Genomic DNA, 24,616 nt, shown 5'->3' with positions numbered 1-24,616 from the left:
CAAGACAGATAAGAAAACCAGTTTATCAATTAAATCTATGACCCTATCAGCCCTATAGCCAAAGAACATTTTCCTGCCCTTAAATCTATAGTTTAACATTTGCGACACTGAACTTGTGCTACAAAGGGGCCTCCAATTTGTTTGTCATAGAGTATTCCAGATCAGATTTAGAAATATTTGCCCCCTTCCTCTTCCCCTTCATTCATAACCATACCATTGTATAGTAGAGGGTGCTAGAAAGGCTGGGATGAAAATTCCCATTCTCTGTTTCTCTTGATTCTTGAAGAAAGAAAGAGCAGTAGACAAACATCAGGGTTGAGCTTCACTATTGTGTTCTGGGCAAAGGTGCTGGATCCTATCAGTTGTTTCTGGCATGATTCACAAATTTATTCAGATTATTTTTCTAGTAGAAAATCCCTCTGATCTAGTTTTTCACGGGGCAAATAAATCTAAGTGTCAGAGCCAAGGGTATGGTTGCAGGGGAAATGCCACAAAAAGAAGGAGAACATGTTTGGAACCATATGTCAATAACCCAACCCCAAGGCCCAACCAAGTAACTTAATACCAGCACAACCATTCAATTGCTTGAAAGCATTTTGGACTTTTCCACTCCCAGTCTGTTCTTCCCATATTATTGCTCCTTTGGGGTGCTCAGAATTCAGAACGTCCAGGGTTTAGGCAGGTTGGCAGTGAAGAAAAGGGGAGGAGTACAGAGAGTTTCCAGATCAAATGGATATCAGCTTTTGAGTGGACTCCGGAGCCATAGCAAATCCCAAAGAAGAAAAACAATCACCTCGCCAAAGTATCTTCATTTGCTTGGGCAGGCAATGTGTCTGTTGTATTGTATTCCCCAGAGCACTAAGTATAGTGCTCTGTACACAGAAAGCACCCAATAATTCTCATTGACTAACTGACTGACTGGGTTGCACCCAGGGGCTTTAAACTAATCCTGGATCAATACATCATTTTGAGAACATGAGGGTTCAAGATAGGACCATAGTGGCCCATAGCACAAGATTATCTTTTTCCTCTCTTATTACAACTATACATATTGGTAGTAAGCAGTATGGCCTAGTGAAGCAGTGTGGCATAATGGATAAAGAATGATTCTGGGAGTCAGAAGGTCATGAGTTCAAATCCCAGTTCCGCCACTTGTCAGCTGTGTGACCTTGGGCAAGTCACTTAACTTCTCTGTGCCTCAGTTACCTCACCTGTAAAATGGGGATTAAGACTGTGAGCCCTATGTGGGACAGGGACTGTGTCCAACCAAATTATCTTGTATTTACCCCAGTGCTTAGAACAATGTCTGGCATATTGTTAGTGTTTAACAAATATCATTATTGTTATAATTATTATTATTAGTCAATTTTAGAGGTTTTACTGGACCTACTGTGGTCTGTGGAAGAATCCCATTGTCATTTCTGCTTGCGCATGCATGTGTTGCATTGAGCACTGTGGGCTGCTCTGAGGATAGCAATTGATGACTCAGCTCTCTACCACACAAAATGTTTATAAATCTCACATGGTGCTTGCTTTGATCCCCATTACAGATCCAACCAATAAAGTTAAATGATTAGATTGCATCCAAAAAGACTGAAAGTGGAAAAAAGTTAAAAAAGACAATGGAAGAAATGATAGTATTTAATGAAAAGCGGTGTGGTCTAGTGGACAGAGCATGGGCCTGGGAGTCACAAGGACCTGAGTTCTAGTCCTGGGTCTGCCACTTAACTATGGTGTGACCTTGGGCTAGTCAGTCCACTTCTCTGTGCCTCAGCTACTTCATTTATGAAATGAGAATTAAAAATTTGAGCCCCATGCAGGACATGGACTGTGTCCAACTTGATTGCTCTATATGTATTCCAGTGCTTATAACACAACCTGGTATGTATATCTACAAGATAGATGAGATTGAGGTATAGAGTCATCAGCCTCTTCCTCCCACCCTCCTTTCTGCCTCAAAATCCCTCCCACTTTACAAGCAACAGATTACTTCTCTCTCCCATCTTCAACAGCCTTCTGCATCACCCACCCTAAACATTTGGGAAACTACCCCAGTGGTACATATCTTTAAATAAACGGTTCCACCCTAACTGTTATTTATTTTGTTGTCTGTCTCCTTAAATTTTAAGATCCTCGAGCACAGGGATCATAACCTCTAACTACAAACTCTATTATAATATCTCAAGCATTTAATACAGTACACAGTTTGGAGTAAGTGTCTAATCAATAATTCTGATTGATAGATTTGAAAACACTAGCTTTGTTTTTCACTCTGTTGCTTTAGGATCTCCAATATTGTACTCTCAGAACAGTAGTTAAGAAAAACTAAAAGCAAACAACATATCCGTAGATTTAATACTGAAGTGATGATTTTTGTACCCACTTCCTGAAATGGGTACAAGTGAAAAGTGAAAAGCATACAAGTGAAAAAAGTGTTATATAGTATTACAGCTTGTCACACATACTGTACTTTTCACTCCTATGTGAGTATTTATATTTCAGGTACTTTTCAGGAGTGCAGTACCTGAGAGTATTGGTCCATATGGACAAAATTTCTTAAAAAGGTATAGGAAGAAAATAAAGCTTCAATTTCTCATGTCATCTAGTAACTCCAGCATAAACATTTTACAGGCTAGTAAATACACCTCACAATACTTCTGTGTAACAATTTCAATAATAATAATGTTGGTATTTGTTAAGTGCTTACTATGTACCAAGCACTGTTCTAAGTGCTGGAGTAGACACAAGGGAATCAGGTTGTCCCACGTGGGGCTCACAAGCTTAATCGCCATTTTACAGATGAGGTAACTGAGGCACCGAGGAGTTAAGTGACTTGCCCAAAGTCACACAGCTGACAAATGGACGAGCCGGGATTTGAACCCATGACCTCTGACTCCAAAGCCCGTGGTCTTTCCATTGAGCCACGCAAAAGATAACCTGAAACTGAACTTGATTTCAAAAGGACAAACTCCATGGTTTGTCTAGTGTTTATTGTCACCCCCTTACCATTTATAAAGTTAGGACTAGAATCCAGGATAATGTCAAAAATAAACTTGGTTGGCATAAAATGTTTCAATTTTAGAAAATTTTGTCCATCTACTATAATGGACTCCAGGAAATGAGAGCTTTGGGAGGAAAGAATTCCTTCTTGATCTCAGTAGTGATTAGTTTACTCCCCAAACACAGCATTCAGTAAACCTATCTTAAGATAAGGTACATATACATATGTGCATATCTATTAAACATTATAAATTGCTGATCTATATTAATATCTGTCTCCCATACTAGATTATATGCCCATTGTGGGTAGGGAATGTGCCTATCAACTTTACTGTATTATACTCTCCCAAGGGCTTAGTAGAGTGTTCAGCACACAGTAAGCACTATTGAAGACATATCTACAGTCATGATTAATGCTCCTAAAATTATTTAGCCCTTTATGAGAACCTCAGTCAAAGCATGCATAGTGTCCTCCCTATTCTCTTCCATTCTAGATTGGCACTGCTGATGTGAACATTACAGATTTAAAAGACTAATTTACTAATAAAGTCAATTTATGCATCTTGATCAACCTGATGCCTTCATTCAAAGGGTTACAGATATCATGTAAATACAGTTGATTCTAGTAACACAGTCTGTTTTGGGCTGGGAAATAGTTTTTGCTCACTGCAGAATTGCTTATTTGGACAAACACCTTTTAGAGCAACTTGTAATCCTACTGTCAAGACAATAATCAAATTTTAAAGACTTTTTTTAAAAATTCAGTTTGGTTCTATAGTGATATCCAGTGAACGGGGGAAGACTATGGAAATTATTACCTTGGGTAATAATTAGTGGGGATTTGCAGGAATTTATGGATAAAAACCATTCATAATGGGTTACTACAGGGAAAGTGGGGGGTGCAGAAAGGAAAAGGCAGCTATGTTACATGTTGTATCCCTGAATATTAGAATCAATGTCCTGGAGGACAATAATTAGAAACTGCCATAATGGATAGACCACTGGGAGATCAAGTAATGCCATGTCTAATATTCCAAAGTACTAACATACTCTTCATCCATAATAGATTTCTATAACACAAATCCTTATGCACTGTATTCTGTCTTATTTCAGTTCAGCTCATAAGGGAACATTTGCGGGATGTAGTGGTACAATTCTATGTTTACTCAACCTATAACTATTTTATTGTAACCCTAATAAATGGGCATCAATCAGGGTTGATGTGTGCTTCACAATCTCATCTCCAGTAGTGACTGGATTCTGATGAAAACATGGCTAGTAAACCAGATGATCACCAGTGAGTAATTCAAAGTCATCATTCACTACCCTCCAGGAATTGACTTGAAATGACGACCTTAGAAATAGTTACCTTTCCCTGTTAGCTCATTTTTGCTTCAGCTTGTCTCTTGGCATCAATTTATGGGGGACTGGGACTTTTTTCTCTTTACTTGGCTAGGCATGCACTGAATGCCCAATAAATAGTTATTGTTGAGGTTAACTGAGGAGTAACGTGGCCTAGTGGAAAGAACATGGGCCTGGGATTTAGAGGACCTGGGTTCTAATTCTAGCTCCACCATTTGTCTGCTACATGACCTTGAACAAGTCACTTCACTTCTCTGTTCCTCAGTGAACTCATCTGTAAAATGGGAATTAAGACTGCGAACCCCACATGGGACATGGACTGTGTCCAACCTGATAAGCTCTTTATGGGCAGGGAAAGTGTCTGTTTATTGTTACTCTTCCAAGTTCTTAGTACAGTACTCTGCATACAGTAAGCACTCAATAAATATGATTGAATGAATGAATGATTGAGCTTGTATCCCCCTTTATACTGAAAGCTCATTTTGTTTTTTGGTTTTTTTGTTTGTTTTTAGGAATTTGTTAAGGGCTTACAATGTGCATGGCACTATTCTAAGTGCTGGGGTATATACAAGTTAATCAGGTTGGCCCAGTCTATGTCCTACATGGGGCTCACAGTCTTAATCTCCATTATACAGATGAGGTCACTGAGGCACAGAGAAGTGAAATAACTTGGCCAAGATTGCACAGCAGACAAGTATTGGAGCTGGGATTAGAACTAAGGTCTTTCTGACTCCCAGGTCCCTTCTCTATCCACTAGGCCATGCTCCTTCTCACTTTACTAAGTGATAGGGTCTATCCCAGAACCAGATACAGTGCCTGGAAGATATTAAGCACTCTACAAATACTAGTACATATCCAAAATGTATTTATTTATATGAATGCACTTCTCCCCTTCTAGACTGTAAGATCACTGTGGCCAAGGAAGGTATTTATTTTATTTTTGTGTTGTACTCTTCCAATCACCTAATACAAGACTCTCCAAACAGTAAGTACCCAATAAATATGATTGATTGAACAAAACAAAACAAAAACTCCACATTTTGAATGCTGAGAGTTCATCTTACTCCTTGCTAACTTTTGATATTTTATGTCATCAAATCATTTTTCAAAAGGAAAAAGAGCAGTTAAATGTTTGGCTATTCCATTCAATTCTATGGTTCAAGGCTGTGTGCAAAGCAGGCAATGAATGAAGAGCAGATTTCTCCATTCTGGTGCCAGTTCCTAAAGAGTTCACATTCCCACACATTTAGGTGAAGTGATCATTTAGCTTGAAGTACTTAGATCAAATGTGCATGTTTAACACCCCTCCTTAGAATCTCACTCTTTCACTTGAGCTGCAACTAAAGCCAGTATTAAAATGTTCATCTTCTCTGAATTTGCTACTAGAGTTCAGACCTACTGCCATAACATAAAAACAGAAAAATTAGCTTCAGAAATATGTCAGGATTGGCTTCCTAAGAACAAACTCAACTGCCTTTCCCACTGATTTTTTTTCTTCTTTTAAACAATGTGTTCTCCTCCATTTACTGAAATTCAAGTCAATAATATTTAATTATGAAGAACTGCAACACTGCTATGATCAGTGGCATTGTTTTCTCTGTTATGACCATGTGTAATACACTTTCCACTAAATGATATACCCAAGGCCTTCAGTTTCCTAGGAATATTGCGTTAGAGTAAATGAATTGCAGAATTGGGACATTTCATATCCTCTTGGCACTAATGGAGCAGAATATTTTTATAGTCAGAATATAAGTGACTTAGCAGTTGCAAGGTTTATGACAGAAATTGGACAGTTGAAAAAACATAGATTAATAAGGTAATTAGGCTTTGATTTTTTTCTGTAAAATGCCCACAAAATGCATAGTATTTACTTATGTTTCTCTTAAGATAAGGCAGATACTAGTAATCACAGTCATTTAATATAGCCTTTCATTATTTAGAATGAATGAATTTCTTTTTAAAAGTTAAATAAAACCCCAAAACTCACATAATTTATATAGACAAGAAATTCTATTACTATTTCACTTTATGGACTGCCCACTGAGTTCCTGACAATAAAAATTTATTTTCTGAGACTGCACTGTGAGGAGAGAACCCCCCCTTTTTTTCAAATATCCTCAAGTTAAAATCCATTTAGGTTTGGTTAACTTGCTCTCCGCTATGGATGTGTCAAAATAAATTATTAAAAGTGATGGGTAGAACAATAACTCAGTTTAACAATACAGACAATTGAATTAGTTCAGGCCCTAAATCCTCCCTTCACAGAACTGGGCCTGAGTTTTCCAATTAATTACCTCAACTTTTTTCAAAGTCTTATTGAAGGACTAATTGAAGATGTTTTCCAAGCTTTACTGAAGGCACATCTCCTCCAAGAGAACTTCCCTGAGTATCTTTCATTTCCTCTTCTCCCACTCCCTTTGTGTGTCGCTTTTGCACTTGGATTTGCTCCCTTTATTCAGTTTTCCCTAGCCCCCACAGCACTTACATACATATCACTAATTCATTAATATTCATATTAATAACTGTCTCTCTTTCTAGACTGTAAACTAATTGTGGGCAGGATATGTTTCTATCAACTCTAGTTTATTGCTATATTGCACTCTCCCAGGTGCTTAGTATAGTGCTCTGCATACAGTAAATGCTCAACAAATATTATTGATTGATTGCACTTTTTCTATGGCTTTCCTGGGCACACCCACTCTAAAATTTAGTTTCAAATTCCCTTTACATCTGTTGATTTCTGGCCCAGTTGAGAAACAAGGAGTATTAGAAATCAAATGTGATAGAATCAAGAAGCTAATTCAAGTCCTGCTCTTATTTGTATCATTCCATTTTTATATCCTTTAACAAACACAATGCATTTATCATGTCAATCAAGTTATTTCATTCATGATTTATAAAATAAATTACTTCATTTCTTATTCTCATAATATAGATTACACTGTTTCAGAGTCAGCTTCCTTATACTTTGCAGAAAAAGAATGGAGAAACGTCTGTTCCTTTAATCTACATTATATGTTTTAAAAGTACAATTTAATACTACTTTAAAAGAGAGATTGGAAATAAGGAACGGTTTGATGTGAATTGATTCCATTAAACAGTGTATCTTAAGGGCAGGAATAAATTTCATTGGATGAAAGAACTCAGAAAGACAGGTTCCAAAGCTTTTTTTTTTTTTTTGGAAATATTTTCCATGTTGCATCATTTGGGAATTTAGAACAGACTGGGACAAAGACTGTGAAAAAGGACTTCAAAGTAGTCAATTTAAAATTTTCTGTTAAAACGTACTTTTTTCTCATGCATGGCTTTTGTATTCCATCTACTTATCTCATTGAGATTACCTGGTCAGTTGGTTAACTTTTGAAGTAAATATGATCATTACAGATTGTTTTCCAATTAGAAAGGGGAGATAAAAGTTAGAGCAAAGTCCAGACCTCCAAATGTTAAAGCAAAAAAGAACCCTCCACTTTACAGTTAGCCACTGAGCTGGTTATATGGGGCACATACCAAACTGAACTTCTTTTCCTTCTAAACTCACTCCTTTTCCTAATTATCACATCTTCTTGTCCCACCACTATCCTTCCTGTTCCAGAAGCCAAAAAACTTGTCATCATTCATAACTCCTCATTGTCTTTCAAGCCTCACATTCAAGGTACTGCTATATCCTTCCAGCCCTTCTTATAGACCTATTAATTAACGGTATCTATTGAGCACTTACTGTGTAGAGAGCACCATATTAAGTCCTTGGGAGAGTACAACAGGTATGACCCTAGCCCTCAAGTAGTTTCCTGCATCTACCCATTCCGCTAGCACCTTGGTCCAAGTCCTAGTCATATTGTGGCTAAATCATTTGATCAGGCTCCTCGCTGCTCTCCCTGCCTTCAGTCAAGTTTTTCCATGTCTAATCTATAAGTCGCTGCACAGGTTCTCTACTTAGAATTTTGCTCACCTCATATCTCCTCAAAACGCTTCTACGGTTTCCCATTTCCCTCCTCTTCAAATAAAGCCCCGTTACAATCAGCTTTCAAGACTCTGCATTAACTCTCCCCATTTAACACATCAGTCTTCACTCACTGCTCTCCAATCAATCATATTTATTGAGTGCCTACTGTGTGCACAACACTTTACTAAGTGTTTGCTAGCTTTTTTCATTCCACCATGTCATCCTTCCAGCTGTACTCTGATTTGAATGCTCATGCTTCCATCTCCTCAATCATGTTTGTCCACTGGCCAGTACTCTCTCCGCTACTCTGACTGAACAGCCCACAGTTCTTCCCAAATTCAGAGCCCTGAGAAAATCCCACTTCTTCCAATGGACTTTCTCTTATTAACTCCCAATACCTCAAATCACATCAGCCAAATATTACCTTTAGCATTAAAATTCTATCCTCCCTCTGCACTTATATAGGAAAGGTTTACTTTATTATAATAATAATGTTGGTATTTGTTAAGCGCTTACTATGTGCAGAGCACTGTTCTAAGCGCTGGGGTAGACACAGGGGAATCGGGTTGTCCCACGTGGGGCTCACAGTCTTAATCCCCATTTTACAGATGAGGTAACTGAGGCACAGAGAAGTTAAGTGACTTGCCCAAAATCACACAGCTGACAAGTGGCAGAGCTGGGATTTGAACTCATGACCTCTGACTCCAAAGTCCGTGCTTTTTCCACTGAGCCACGCTGCTTCTCAGTACTTTAGTGTACTTTCAACTATCTAATCTGAGTATGATATCTATAAATATTTTTGTAATCTTCTTGTGGGCAGAGAATGTGTTTCATTATTCCACTGTACTTTCCCAAATACTTAATACAGAGCATTGCATTATTAATACCAATAATAATAAAAATAGTTTTGGTATTTGTTAAGCACTTACCATGTGCCAGGCACTGTACTATGCGCTGGAGTGAATACAAGCAAATTGGGTTGGACAGAGTCCCTCTCCCACATGGGGCTCACACTCTTTATGTTACTATATTTTGATCTCGTCTTTCTCACTGCCAACCCCTCGCCTACTTTCTCCCTCTGACCAGAAGCACCCTACCTCTTCAAATCCAACAGACAATTATCTCTCCCCACTCCCAAAGCCTTACTGAAGCCATATCTTCTCCAAGAGAACTTCTCTGACTAAGCCTCCCTTTCCTCTTTTCCCACTCCTTTCTGCTTTCTTCTCCCAAGGCTGAATCCATCAAGCAAAGAGCAGCATGATATGAAGCATTACCTGAGTACCTTTAGGACACTGGGCAGGTATCAAAACTCAATTGTTAAAAGTTTTATAAAACTGCTCAGGGGACTGTCCAAGGATTCCAGGCATGTCAGCCACCTGATTAGCAGGCTGTATTCAGGCTCCTATCTCACCCTATGATCATGTGAGAGTTATCAAGACTCTGGGCAGCATCTGGAGACTGAGTCAAATCAAGAAGCACATGCAAGGGTAAAATCTCATCATGATTAAAATTTCTGCCCTCTCTTCATCAGTAATATTTATGGAGCATCTTTGCTGCACAGAGTACTTTATTAAGAACTTGGGAAAGCATCACAGAAGTCAGGGGCATCGGCCTTGCTCTTAAGACTTTACAATCTAACCACAAAACAAATACAATTATTTAAAGAGAGGAGGAAAAAATGAACAGAAAGATAGAGAGCTGATTAGTGTTTAGATTATATAAATGGTTATGTATAATTGGTGACCATTAGTGTGTTAGTATCATTGTGGTAGTTAGGAGAACTTGAGCTATAAAGAACAAAATTAATCTGGGAACACATCTTTAAAAGATGGGACTTGAGGAAAATTTGGAAAATGCGGAAAGTTATGCATATGTAAAGGGAGAGAGTCTCAAGCAGAGGGGAAGCCAGGCACAAGGGTGGGACTGTGAGGAGATTATTTTAAGAGGAAATAAATTATGGAATAGGGCATAGGAGATGACAAGGGAAGATAGATAAGGAGATAGCTTTGAAACCAGTGGGAAGGAAATATGCTTGGTGAACAGGGAAATGGAGAGCCACTGGAGGTTTGTAAATTTGTTGTGGGCAGGGAATGTGTCTGCTATAGTGTTGTGTTGTATTCTCCCAAATTCTTAGAAAAATAGTAATAAAAAAATTGTGGTATTTGTTAAGCACTTACTGTGTGCCAGGCACAGTAGTAAGCACTGGAATGGATACAAGCAAATCAGGGTGGACACAGTCCATGTCCCTCTTGGGGCTTAGTCTTAATCCCGATTTTACAGATGAGGGAACCTAGCCCCAGAGAAGTGAAGTGTCTGGCCCAAGGTCACACACCAGACAGCTAGTGGAGCCAGGATTAGAACCCAGGTCCTTCTGACTCCCATGCCCATGCTCTATCCAGTAGGTCGTGCTGTAAAGTGCTAGGCATACAGTAAGCACTCAATAAATATGAATGATTCATTGAGTATGGTTGGGGTGTAACTGAGCAAAGTCTACAGAACAAGATCTGGGCTGCAATACCTAAACAGTAAAGTAAAGAGGTTGGAGGCACAGAGACCAATGAATAGGTACAATAACTTAATCAAGAGAGGACGGAAAGCCTGAACCCAGGCACTGGTCATTTGGTCAGAAAGGAAGAGGCTGATCTGAAAAAACATTTTGTGGAGAAAGATCTGGCAGGATTTAGTAACAGACTCAGTATGAGTATCAAAAGATTGTGAAGAATCAAAGATAATCCCGAGGCTGTAGGTTGCTGGGCGAGGGAGCTTGGTGGTGTTGTAAGCAGCTGCAAGAAAGTTAGAAGTTAATTTAGGAGGGAAGATGAAGAGTTCAATTTTAGACATTTTCAGCTCAGGTTATCAGTGGAACATCCTTGTGGAGATATCCTAAAATCAAGAAGAAATACTTGTTTGATTAGTAGGACAGAGGATTAAGCTGATGAGGTGGATTTAAGGCTCATGCACATAAAGTTAGTGAGTTGATGAACCACCGAAGGGAAAGGGAAGAGTAGGGTACTCAGAATAGAGCTATCTGGGATAACCATTTTGCATCCATCTTCCCACTTCTCAAAAACCACCAGTGGCTGCCCATTCAGCTCCACAACAAAAGGACATTCCATTGCCTTGGATTTAAGACACTCAATCAGCTCTCCTCTCCTACCTAACCTTTCATTCAAACACACTGGACCTGAATGGGAGCTGGAATCTGGGGTTATAGCTAGATGGTCCAGTGGGATATGGTAAGGCAATTCTAGTAGAGAGATTTAAGAATATCTAAAGGTAGAGGGGAAGAGAAGCAGAATGGCCTAGAAGGTAGAACACAGACCTGAGAGTCAGAATGACCTGGTTTCTAATTTCTTGCTCTGCTACCTCTCTGCTGTGTGACCTTGGGAAGTCACAACTTCTCTGTGCCTCAATTCCCTCATCTATAAAATGTGGATTAAGACTGTGAGCCCATGTGGGACAGGGGCTGCATCCAACCTGATTAGCTTCTTTGCAGCACTTAGTACAGTGACTGGCACATAGTAAGCATTTAACAAATACCATGTAAAAGGAGTCAATTGAGAATATTATTAATTAATTAATAACACTGTGGTATTTGTTAAGCACAGTATTATGTATTAGGGAAGATACAATATAAAGCAGGTGAGACATAGTACCCATCCCAGGGCTCACAATCTCAGGGGGAGAGAAAATAGGTATCTTATCCAGTGTTTACAGCTGAGAACCCTGAGACACAGAGAAGTAAAGTGACTTATCCAAGGTCATACAACAATACAACTGGATTGGAATAAAATGAAGGACTCCTGACTCCCAGGCCTGGGCTCTTTCCACTAGGCCACACTGCAAATGAAGAGGTTGAAGGTGGCAGTAAGGGAGGAAAACACAATGGAAGCAGGAGTTTTAATGAGGTAAGAGAGCACAGGTGGAGGTCGCATCACCTCCTCCAAGAGACGTTCCCAGACTGAGCTCCTCTTCCCCCTCTACTCCCTCTGCCATCCCCCCTTTACCTCTCCGCAGCTAAAGCCTCATTTTCCCCTTTTCCCTCTGCTCCTCCACCTCTCCCTTCCCATCCCCACAGCACTGTACTCGTCCGCTCAACTGTATATATTTTCGTTACCCTATTTATTTTGTTAATGAATTGTACATCGCCTTGATTCTATTTAGTTGCCATTGTTTTTACGAGATGTTCTTCCCCTTGACGCTGTTTATTGCCATTGTTCTTGTCTGTCCGTCTCCCCCGATTAGACTGTAAGTCCGTCAAACGGCAGGGACTGTCTCTATCTGTTGCCGACTTGTTCATCCCAAGCGCTTAGTACAGTGCTCTGCACATAGTAAGCGCTCAATAAATACTATTGAATGAATGAATGAATAGTTGATTTCGAAAATGTCTACTGAAGCCATATCTTAACCTATTATTTTCCAGTCTTTTCAGGCTGATCTGTGATAGACTAGTGAAACTTTTCTCTGGACAGTCCCAGATAAAGGACTCTCAAAATGTTCATCATGTCCATGGTGTAATAGTCACTAACAATAAGATGGCATTTTTAACATGTGTTTTGGCCCCCAGGCAGATCTGAACCAAAACCAAATTTTTCTTAAAAAAAAAAAAAATTCAAATATACGCTTGCAGTGATGAATCTCAGTCAATGTGCAAAAGAAAAAAAGAGAAAAGGCTTATGTCTTGAGTTCTTGAAACCAAAAATAATTACCGTTTTTTTTCTTATAGAACTAGATTGTGCCAATTATGTATCACCAAACAACTTCATAATAATCATAATAATAATTAATTATGGCATTTGTTATGCACTTACTATGTGCCACACACTGTTCTAGGTGCTGGGGTAGTTACAAATTAATCAGGTTGTCCTACGTGGGGCTCACAGTCTTAATCCCTATTTTGCAGATGAGTTTAACTGAGGCACAGAGAAGTGAAGTGACTTGTTCAAGATCACACAGCAGACATGTGGCAAAGTCAGGATTAGAACCCATGTCCTCTGTCTCCCAGGCCGTGCTCTTTCCATTAAGTCATGCTGCTTCTCTATTATTCTTTAGTTGGGATTACTAGAGACTACTGTTATTTGTAGCCTGGTAGAATGGTTCTGATAGATGTCCCAATTGTCAAATTAAATTTGATTACCGAATGGCAAAGTCATATTAGCAAGTAAAAAAATCATATATTAAAACTGTTTGGGGGACAATTAGAAATATAAAATATAAGCACATTAGAAAGAGGGGTTCCAAATTAACTATGAATATATGATGGTGATAATCATGAGATAAAATATGACCCTTTGTATTCTTATCAAAATTAGCTCTCTATACCCTTTGTACCCTCCCAGGGTCGCACCTGAAGACTTTCCAGTACTCTATCAGTCTCGATGACAGGAGGGAGAGTCAAGCAGAGGCAAATCCATTCCATTCCTAGGTTGGGCAGTGGCTAGAGAGTGGAAGGCAATTTGCTACACATCAAAACTCCCCTGTGCTGGGCAGCAGTGGCATGGGAGAGAGTCAAGGGTGGAGACTCAAGTTAACTGTGAGGAAGGAGGCAGTGGTAAACCATTTCCATATTTTTACCAAGAAAACTCTATGGTTACATGACCAGAATGATTACAGATGGAGGGGGGACATTCTGGAAGATATATGCCCACGGTGTCGCTATGGGATGGAGACAATGTGACAGCATAAGACAAGATTACCCTTTGTGTTGTCCCTCTAATTAATAGTACTGAATTCAACATCCATTGTCAGAAACAGTGATATTGTGTCCTATGTTAGACTCAGTAAAGATAGAGGAGAATGTCACATGCATCAGTATCTAAACCAACAGGTTATATCCACCCCAGTGCTGGTTGAAGTGATTAAGAAAAATCACTAAATTGAGATGAGAATATAAAATCAGAATGTGCCTACTCAGTGTCAACTAATATATTCAAGTTTCCAAATCTTTCATTTATGTAATTAACCTCAATTCTATTTCCCTCAGATAACTGACCTTACTACAGATAATTTAGTTAGTTTTGTTTTTACATTGTTTTTAATCCAATTGTCATAGCAACTCTAGTTATTGCCATTTACCTTATCAGTTTCCCTTCTGCCAAGTCTGACCTTTTACATAAGCATAGAATCAGATAACTGTGAATGTCAATATATCTCAAAAGGTCTGACTTGTTTTTGTAGAGTAATTATGATTAGATCACTTTCTATTAAATTTACACCTAAGATACAACTATAATTTACACAGGTTGCACTATCTTCTGCTTTAATAGGGTAAATAGCTGTCAAATTTACAAAGATGTTAAAGTAGATTAGAAAAATCCTTGCAGCTCTGCTTAGCTTTGACAAAATATTCTTTCACTGTACAACTGCCTCTAACTCATTAGATAAGATTAGAAAAATGATCATTTCCATTTGAATGATGTGATCTTTGTGTTCTTTATTAAAAATACACAATGCATTTGAAATTTTACCATCATTTTTGAGTGCTTATTCATGGGATTCAAGGCATTGTTTACTTTTTTTTAATTCCGTCTCTATTTTTACATCTAGATGCTTTGAAATGTACTTGGATTGAACACATCTGCTGGAGGAGTTAGTTAGGGGCTCTGCAGCATTCTTCTCTTGTCTAAACCAGCCTACTGGCACTTTAATCGGGACTAAATAAGCCTGCTTGATTTCCTTTTGTCCTAGGAGGAGGAGAACTCCTGATTGCCCCTTTGGGAAATGGGCATGTTCCTCTATCTGCAGCAGGGAATTGGAGGCTCAAACGATTGAGAAAATTACTCTTGGTTCCAGCTGTACATTTTAGTCCAGAGTGGAGTGAAGAATGACAGGAAAATTCAGGGATTTGGTCAATAAAGCTGTACTTTGCTATGTCCCGTTACAATGTAGGGCATTAATAATAAGGATGGAGTTCTCTCCTATTTTCCTATGTGATTTTCAAAGAGAGGGAGAAAGAAAAGGAAATTTGAAGAGAGAGACATGGAATATAAAGGAAGAGAAATGAGAGGATATACAATTTGATTTTTAGGCCATTGATTTGATAAAGTAGAATGGATGCAGGTGAAAACTTTAGTCAGAAAATACTTAACATATGCAGCTTTATTTGATGCTGCTTTTTAGGCATATTTTGAAAAATATAGGTGGAATTCACAATCCACTTTATCCACTGACCCGTAACAACTTCAAGGAATCTGATGTATATTAACTGGAGAGTTGCTGTTTGAAGCAAGAAATAGAGTATCTAATTTTCAATCTCCATATTACTTAGGGTGCATAACAAATATTATCCACTTCAGACACTTAAGATATAATAAGCCCAAATGTCCATAGATAGAGAAAGTGATTCAGGACCACTTTTTTTGCCTAAAACTGTGAACAGCTAACAAAAGTCTATTGATTTCTTTTCCCACTGGCAGCATGATTTCTATATTCACAATTTTGAGGGGAAGGTATATGGCTTGATGTTATTCTTCAGTTGAATATATGACTTGGGAATTAACTCCTATTAAACAACAAAGAATCATTCCTAGCTATTTTAATATTTTGTCAAGTACACATTTTATGACATCCTTCTAGACCGTAATCTCACTGTTGGCAGAGAATGTGTCTGTTGTTGCATTTACTCTCCCAATCATAGTACAGTGCTTTGCACACAGTAAGCATTCAATAAATACAATTAAATGAATGAAAGAGGTATGAAAGCAACAAACCACAATGCTTAAAGTAGAAAAAAAAAACTTTCTAAGTGTAATGGTATTGGCTATGGCTGTGGTGAGTGGAGAGGGAGAGAAGGGATGTGGTGGTAGAGAGAAGTGTAGTGAGCAGCCTTTTTTTTGGTTGGGTGGGAGAGAGGGAGGCAGAAAGTAGCAGCCATTGTGAAGAGGTTGGGGAGAAAGCAAACAAGAGATTTCTCAGCCTGACTCTGGAGTCTGTAGAGTGATCTTTATCTGTCTTTATCCTCTTCCAACTTTGTAAATAGTCCATTACAGTGTAAGATCCTAGTGGTAGGGAATATACAACTTCTTCAATCTGTGCTTCCCAAGCCCCTAGTACAGTACAACATACAACACCAAATGGATACTCAGTATATAATGACTATGCTGAGATCATGACCAGGTGATGGCCTGCCAGCCTATCAATTAATCAATGGTATTTATTAAGCATTAACTGTGTGCAAAGTACTTGGGAGAGTACAATTCAATCAAGTTGGTAGACTACAAAATATACCTTTCCAGCCCTGACCTTTACTTTTCTTTGCAATCTCACATTTCCTCCTGCCATCAGGATATCTCTCTTCAGATGTCCTGCCTCATCTTTCCACCTAAACTCTGTCCTCCCCTGGACTTTCCTATCACTGTAAACAACAACACCATCCTCCCTGGCTCACAAACCCATATTCTTCGCATTATCCTCAATTCATCTCTCTCATTTAATGCATGCTTTCAATCTGTCACAAAAACTAGTAGGCTCTATCTTCACAAAATCTCTTGGATCTGCCCTTTCCAAACCACTTTGCTTATCTGAGCCCTTATTTCCTGCATTAACTACGCTATCAGCCTCATCACCAATCAGCATAGCATAGTGGATAGAGCCTGGGCCTGGGAGTCAGAAGGTCATGGGTTCTAATCCCAGCTCTGCCACTTGTCTACTGTGTGACCTTAGACAAATCACTTCACTTCTCTGTGCCTCAGGTACCTCATCTGTAAAATGGGGATTGAGACTGTGAGTTCCACATGGAACAGGGACTGTATCCAACCCAATTTACTTATATAGACCCCAGTGCTTAGTAGAGTGTCTGGCACATAGTAAGTGCTTAAATACCATAAGTATTATTATTATTCTGTCTCTCCTCTCTCCAGTTCCCTCTTCACTTTGTTGTCCAGATATTTTTTTTTTTCTGAAATGTTTTTTGTCCTTATCTTCCCAGTACTCAGAAACCTCCAATGGTAGTCCATCCACTTCTGTGTCAAACAGAAACTCCTTGCCATTAACTTTAATGGTAATCAATCACCTCTCTCCCTCATACCAATCCTGCTAATCTCCTACTACAACCCAACTAGCACATTCCATTCTTCTACCACCAACTTTCGCTCTGTACTTCAGTCTTGTCTATCCTGCCACTGACCCCTTGCCCATGCTCTCCCTTGCATCTACCCCTTTATTATTATTATTATTGTTTATTATTATATTTGTTAAGCATAAACCAGGTTATATACCAGGCACTGTACTAAGCACTGGGGTGGATACAAGCAAATTGGGTTGGACACAGTCCCTGTCCCATCTGGGGCTCAGAGACTCAATCTCCAGTTTACAGATGAGGTAACTGAGGCTCAGAGAAGTGAAGTGACTTGCCCAAGGTCACACAAGTCTGAAAGTGTTTTACTATTCCCACTTTCAAAAACAGAGAAGCAGCATTGCCTAATGGATAGAGAGCAGGCCTGGGAGACAGAAGGATGTAGGTTCTAATCCTGGATCTGCCATGTAGCTTCTGTGATCTTGTGTAAGTCACTTCACTTTTCTGGGCCTCAGTTACCTCATCTGTAAAGTTGGTTAAGACTGTGAGCCCCACGTGGAACAGGGACTGTGCTGATTCCAATTATCTTGTATCCACCCCTGCACTTAGTACAGTGCCTGGCATATAGTAAGCACTTAACAAATACCACAGTTATTGTTCAAACCACTCCTAAAATTTCATCTTTTCCAAGAGGCCTTCCCAGACAAAGCCCTTTATTTCCCCTATGTTCTCCCCGTTCTATTTTGACTATCAACATGGTTTTATGTCCCCTAAGCACTTTGATTCTCATTTCAGCTCCATAGCACTTATGCACATAGCCTTTTACTCTTCTATTTCTCCTATCTGTAATTTATTTTAACATTTGTCTCCCTTTTTAGATTGCAAGCCCCTTTTAGGCAGGTAATGTTTCTACCATCTCTACAATAATGTACTCTCCCAAGGCCTTAGTTCAGTGTTCTTTACATGGAAAGTGCTCAATAAGTATCACTGATATATTATTTGATAGACATGATCCTTGCCCTCTAAGAGCTTACAGCCTAGTCAGAAAAACAGATATTAAAATAAATTCCAGATAGGGAAAATGGCAGAGTATAGGGCTAGATACATAAATTATGTGGGTCAGCCAATGAAGAAAATAGTGGTCATGTGGCCCGGGGGTTCAGGGTGGACTAAAAATGGAAGAAGCAGGGCTTCAACTCATCCTCTTAAGGTTAGAGGCACTGATCTACAACTCCTACTACCCTGGAGTGGCTATTCCAAGGTTTTTCTTAAATACTGGACCCAAGTTCCATCCAGTTCTGACAGACCTCCAGCATTGACATGAACACAAAATAAACCAACGCTGGCCTCTAGTTTCCATTTGCTCTCTCTTGGCCAGCTTCTCTTGGATACTCTCTCAGGGAATTCCTCACTGGCTTTCCCACATCTGCTTTTTTAGGGACTTCCTTTGACAACCAGACCACTCTTCTATCTTACAAGTTCATTCATTCATTCAATAGTATTTATTGAGTGCTTACTATGTGCAGAGCACTGTACTAAGCGCTTGGGATGAACAAGTCGGCAACAGATAGAGACAGTCCCTGCCATTTGACGGGCTTACAGTCTAATCGGGGGAGACGGACAGACAAGAACAATGGCAATAAACAGCGTCAAGGGGAAGAACATCTCGTAAAAACAATGGCAACTAAATAGAATCAAGGCGATGTACAATTCATTAACAAAATAAATAAGGTAACGAAAATATATACAGTTGAGCGGACGAGTACAGTGCTGTGGGGATGGGAAGGGAGAGGTGGAGGAGCAGAGGGAAAAGGGGAAAATGAGGCTTTAGCTGCGGAGAGGGAAAGGGGGGATGGCAGAGGGAGTAGAGGGGGAAGAGGAGCTCAGTCTGGGAACGCCTCTTGGAGGAGGTGATTTTTAAGTAGGGTTTGGAAGAGGGAAAGAGAATCAGTTTGGCGGAGGTGAGGAGGGAGGGCGATCCAGGACCGCGGGAGGACGTGACCCAGGGGTCGACGGCGGGATAAGCGAGACCGAGGGACGGTGAGGAGGTGGGCGGCAGAGGAGCGGAGCGTGCGGGGTGGGCGGTAGAAAGAGAGAAGGGAGGAGAGGTAGGAAGGGGCAAGGTGATGGAGAGCCTTGAAGCCTAGAGTGAGAAGTTTTTGTTTGGAGCGGAGGTTGATAGGCAACCACTGGAGTTGTTTAAGAAGGGGAGTGACGTGCCCAGAGCGTTTCTGCAGGAAGATGAGCCGGGCAGCGGAGTGAAGAATAGACCGGAGCGGGGCGAGAGAGGAGGAAGGGAGGTCAGAGAGAAGGCTGACACAGTAGTCTAGCCGGGATATAACGAGAGCCCGTAACAGTAAGGTAGCCGTTTGGGTGGAGAGGAAAGGGCGGATCTTGGCGATATTGTAGAGGTGAAACCGGCAGGTCTTGGTAACGGATAGGACGTGTGGGGTGAACGAGAGGGACGAGTCAAGGATGACACCGAGATTGCGGGCCCGAGAGACGGGAAGGATGGTCGTGCCATCCACGGTGATAGAGAAGTCTGGGAGAGGACCGGGTTTGGGAGGGAAGATGAGGAGCTCAGTCTTGCTCATGTTGAGTTTTAGGTGGCGGGCCGACATCCAGGTGGAGACGTCCTGGAGGCAGGAGGAGATGCGAGCCTGAAGGGAGGGGGAGAGGACAGGGGCGGAGATGTAGATCTGCGTGTCATCTGCGTAGAGATGGTAGTCAAAGCCGTGAGAGCGAATGAGTTCACCGAGGGAGTGAGTGTAAATGGAGAACAGAAGAGGGCCAAGAACTGACCCTTGAGGAACTCCAACAGTTAAAGGATGGGAGGGGGAGGAGGCGCCAGCGAAGGAGACCGAGAATGACCGGCCAGAGAGGTAAGAGGAGAACCAGGAGAGGACAGAGTCCGTGAATCCAAGGTGAGATAAGGTATGGAGGAGGAGGGGATGGTCGATGGTGTCAAAGGCAGCAGAGAGGTCAAGGAGGATTAGAATGGAGTAGGAGCCATTGGATTTGGCAAGAAGGAGGTCATGGGTGACCTTAGAGAGAGCAGTCTCGGTAGAGTGGAGGGGACGGAAGCCAGATTGGAGGGGGTCTAGGAGAGAATGGGAGTTAAGGAATCTAGGCATCGATTGTAGACGACTCGTTCTAAGATTTTGGAAAGGAAGGGTAGTAGGGAGATAGGACGATAACTGGAGGGGGAAGTGGGGTCAAGAGCGGGTTTTTTTAGGATGGGGGAGACGTGGGCATGTTTGAAGGCAGAGGGGAAGGAGCCCTTGGAGATTGAGTGGTTAAAAATAGAAGTTAAGGAAGGTAGGAGGGCAGGGGCGATGGTTTTAAGAAGGTGAGAGGGAATGGGGTCCGAGGAGCAGGTGGAGGGGGTGGCACTTGCGAGGCGGGAGGAGATCTCCTCTGAGGATACTGCAGGGAAGGATGGGAAAGTAGGGGAGGGGGTTGGTGGGGGGGAGGGGAGAGGCGGAGGGGTGACTTTGGGGAGCTCAGACCTGATCGTGTTGATTTTCGTGAGGAAATAGGTGGCCAGATCACTGGGGGTGAGAGATGGGGGAGGGGGAGGAACAGGGGGCCTAAGGAGAGAGTTAAAGGTCCGGAACAATCGGTGGGGGTGACGGGCATGGGTGTCGATGAGGGAGGAGAAGAAGCTTTGCCTGGCGGAGGAGAGGGCAGAGTTAAGGCAGGAAAGGCTAAATTTGAAGTGTGTGAGGTCGGCTTGGTGCTTGGACTTTCGCCAGCAGCGCTCAGCAGCTCGAGCATAGGAGCGTAGGAGGCGAAAGGAGGAGGTGATCCAGGGCTGTGGGTTAGTGGAGCGAGAGCGGCGGAGGGAAAGGGGGGGGCGAGAGAATCGAGATGAGTAGAGAGGGTGGAGTTGAGAGCGGAGACCTGATCGTCGAGAGTGGGAAGAGAGGACAGGGCGGCAAGGTGAGGAGAGATGCTATTGGAAAGACGGATGGGATCAAGAGAGCGGAGGTCTCTGTGGGGCAGTAGTGAAGATTTGCAGGGGGAGGGAGTGTGAGAGATGAGGCAGGTGAGAAGGTTATGGTCAGAGAGAGGGATTTCAGATACAGGAAAAAGGTGTACACTGGATTGAATACTATCCTGAATAAGCAAAGAATGTTACATCTTCAAGCCAGAGTTTCCTGTTCAGTGTTTCAGTATGTCTATTCAGGAATAAATATTTAAAAATGTAGGTGATGGGCGCATCTATTCTTCTTCACTTGAATTAGTTCTTTCTGTTTCTCTTTGCAATTTCCCTCAGGTATAGGACAACATCAGCTGGGTTCTTCTCAAGGTTCTCTGCAAAATCAACTACTGTGCAAGATTCTAAGAATAATCCTGGGTCCATATTCTTATAATGTCAGTGATCATTATTTCAAGAACTGCTAATAATAATAATAAGGATAATAATAATAACTTGTAGTATGTTAAGTTTGACCACGTATCAAACATTGTTACTGAACATTGTGGTAGATGCAAGATAATTAGGTCGAACATGGTTCACATCTCACAGGGGGCTCACATTTTGTTCCTTTCAAGAGAAAGTGTGTGTGTATGTGTGTGTGTGTCTGTGCATGTTAAAAGGGCTTGGAGTAAGGCCTTGTGTCTTACACAAATTCCACATTGTTGGTAAGCTCATCTTGCTTCTGGCTGTCCCACAGCTGATCATTTTCACACAATGCTGTACTAACTCAATCCTATTAAGGTCTAGGGACTTGTAAAGAAAATACAATCTTCATTTATTGCTTAGTTATAGCCTCCCCATGCTGGGCATAATGTTGTCACAGTACAAATTATGTGTCGGGAATCAAATTTCACCAAAAGCAGTTTATAATGCAAAGTACAGAAGGGCTACATGGGGAACTTTACCTATTCAAGTTAATGTCTTCGTTCACGATCTACATGCATTCTTCCATTAGCTTGGGGGCCAGTATCTGTACCCCATTGGACATTATGAAATGACTAATTAATTCTCTGTCAAGGAAAGAACAGTAACAGATGGGCTAAGGAACTGGAGGAGAGGGCTTGGCGACCTTTGGGTGGGCTGTAATCACATCAGTGTTAAGGAAGAGACTTTCCTGCCTATTACTTCATTTTTATAGATTCACCTCATTATGACTCCCACAGGAACGAATGGCAATTTAAATCTATTGTATTTTACTTAATGAAAAACACGAAACTCAGAATTTGAATAGTGTATATAGAATTTGCTTACATTAGAATTCTAGGATGAGTAGAAGAGTCACCCTCTTCACAAATTACTTTTGGGTGTGTGAGGGCTCAAATTTAATATGTGGTGTCTTTGTCTTCAGAAGGAAATTGGACTATGTCTCTCTGGAGTTATACTGTCATTTCATCAGCAAAAATAACAGCCTGAAATGCAGCATGTGCCAGATGAGATCCAGGCTTTGGACTGTGTATGTCATATTTCATCATTAACTTTTCTTATCAGCACTCAATACTTAAGAAAATTTGTATGCATCCTAAAATTTGTATGCAGGCAGCAGAACAGGTGGCTAGGTAAAATGGTTATGATTACTCCTTTCTAATATCTAAGAATTTAATGAGAAAAGCAGTGTGACCAACTGGGTAGAGTCCAGGACTAAGAGTCTTTGGACCTGGGTTCTAATCTGAGCTCTGCCACTTACCTTCTGTATGACCTTGGGCATGTCAGAACTTCTCTGTGCCTCAGTTTCCTCAACTATAAAATGGAAGGTAAGTACCTGTTCTCCCTCCCCGTTAGCCTTTTAGACTGTGAAAATTTAGTGCAGTACTTGACACATAATAACTGCTTAACAAATACTAGTTTTTTAAAAAATAATTCCCTGTGTCACAAGTTAATGATAATAATAATGACTGCGGTATTTCTTCAGTGCTTACTATGTGCCAGGCATGTACTAAGTGCTGGAGTGGATACAAAGAAATAGGGATGGACAAAGTCCCTGTTCTGCTTGGGGCTCACAGTTTTAATCTCCATTTTATAGATGAGGTAACTGAGGCACAGAGATGTGAAGTGGATTGCCCAAGGCCACACAGCAGATGAGTGGGGGAGTCAAAATTAGAACCCATGGCCGTTTGATTCCCAAGAAGGTGCTTTAGCCACTATCCAATGAACATTTTCATCCCCAACACATGTATATTGGTGAATCTTGTAATAAACTCCTTCTAAAAATATCCATCTCTATATTGCTCCAATCTTAGATTTTTCTTCTGCTGTTATTACTCCCACACTGGTATTACCAAGAAAATAAAAGTAACTTTCTGACATAGGGAAATGCTACACAGAGAAGAAAGCAGTTAAATGTTAACTGCAAAGCTCTGCTGAAAGGCCATACTAGCAATACAGTGATTTACTTGAATTTTTCTCATGTACTCCTGTGTGGTCTCCCATGGAAGAGAATTTTCAGTGGGTTCTAAAACCTCCCACAATGTTGACTTTCACATCTGTGACACGTCCCAAGAAAAGTTATCATATTCAGACCATTTAGTGGAGCCTGAAGCTCAATTCCTTATAAAGTTGAACCCTAACATTAGTATTTATTGCCTAGAATAGAAATGCTTGGAAATTGCCAAGGAGCCTACATCACCCACCAAACTAGACCCAGGATTCCTACATGAAGAGCAGTAGCATCAACCCTAAAACAGGGCCAGATATACAATCCCCATGAAATTCCCCTTTAGTCAGTGAACAAGATTAAAGAAATTCCATTCCTGAAAATAGCGGTGCAGATGTAGCCACAAAGATGGACGTACTAACAAAGGCAAATATTGTTTGTCATTTCACAAACAGAGATTGACTAAATATAGCATTTGGGCTGAACACCCAAGTCGCCATGCAACCGCAAGAACCCCAGTGCCTTGATGAAGAGAACACCTCTGATGTTTAGCCAGGGTATATTTCTCAGTCCCCCAAACTGTAGGGAAATGGGAATGCAGGACTACTAGCAATATTCAGGAAGTCATCTGTTTAAAATTCTTTGAAATGAGAGAAAGGAGAAAGGAGAGCACTGTTTTTATTTCTCTTTAATTCTGTTTTTTGGCTGTTTAGTGGTTTAGGACTACATTTTCGTGGATTTAAATTTAGCTCATCCCCCATCTCTAATTTCCCTCCCTATTGCCTCACCCATGAATTTAGTCCCACCTCTAAGCACTTAGATACTCACCCCCTACCCCAGAAGCATTATGTGCATATCCTTGGGTTTGATTGCTTCCCCTACTGTAATTCATTTTAATGTCTGGCTACCCTATGTGACTGTAAGCTCTTCGGTGGATGGGAT

General features: G+C 40.8%; 1 non-coding gene across 1 annotated transcript; it reads left to right on the top strand.

The window, feature by feature from the left end:
* Positions 1-13,637: 13,637 nt before the first annotated feature.
* On the top strand, positions 13,638-13,775 carry LOC114817711. Its single transcript, XR_003765572.1, has one exon. It is a non-coding gene; the product is annotated as a small nucleolar RNA SNORA7 (small nucleolar RNA).
* The last annotated feature ends 10,841 nt before the right edge of the window (positions 13,776-24,616 follow it).

Source organism: Ornithorhynchus anatinus, chromosome 1 (genome assembly GCF_004115215.2).
Source record: "Ornithorhynchus anatinus isolate Pmale09 chromosome 1, mOrnAna1.pri.v4, whole genome shotgun sequence".
NCBI classification, from domain to species: Eukaryota; Metazoa; Chordata; class Mammalia; order Monotremata; family Ornithorhynchidae; genus Ornithorhynchus; species Ornithorhynchus anatinus.
The sequence above is the reverse complement of the archived record's forward strand: the minus strand, read 5'-3'. Positions and strand labels throughout refer to the sequence as shown.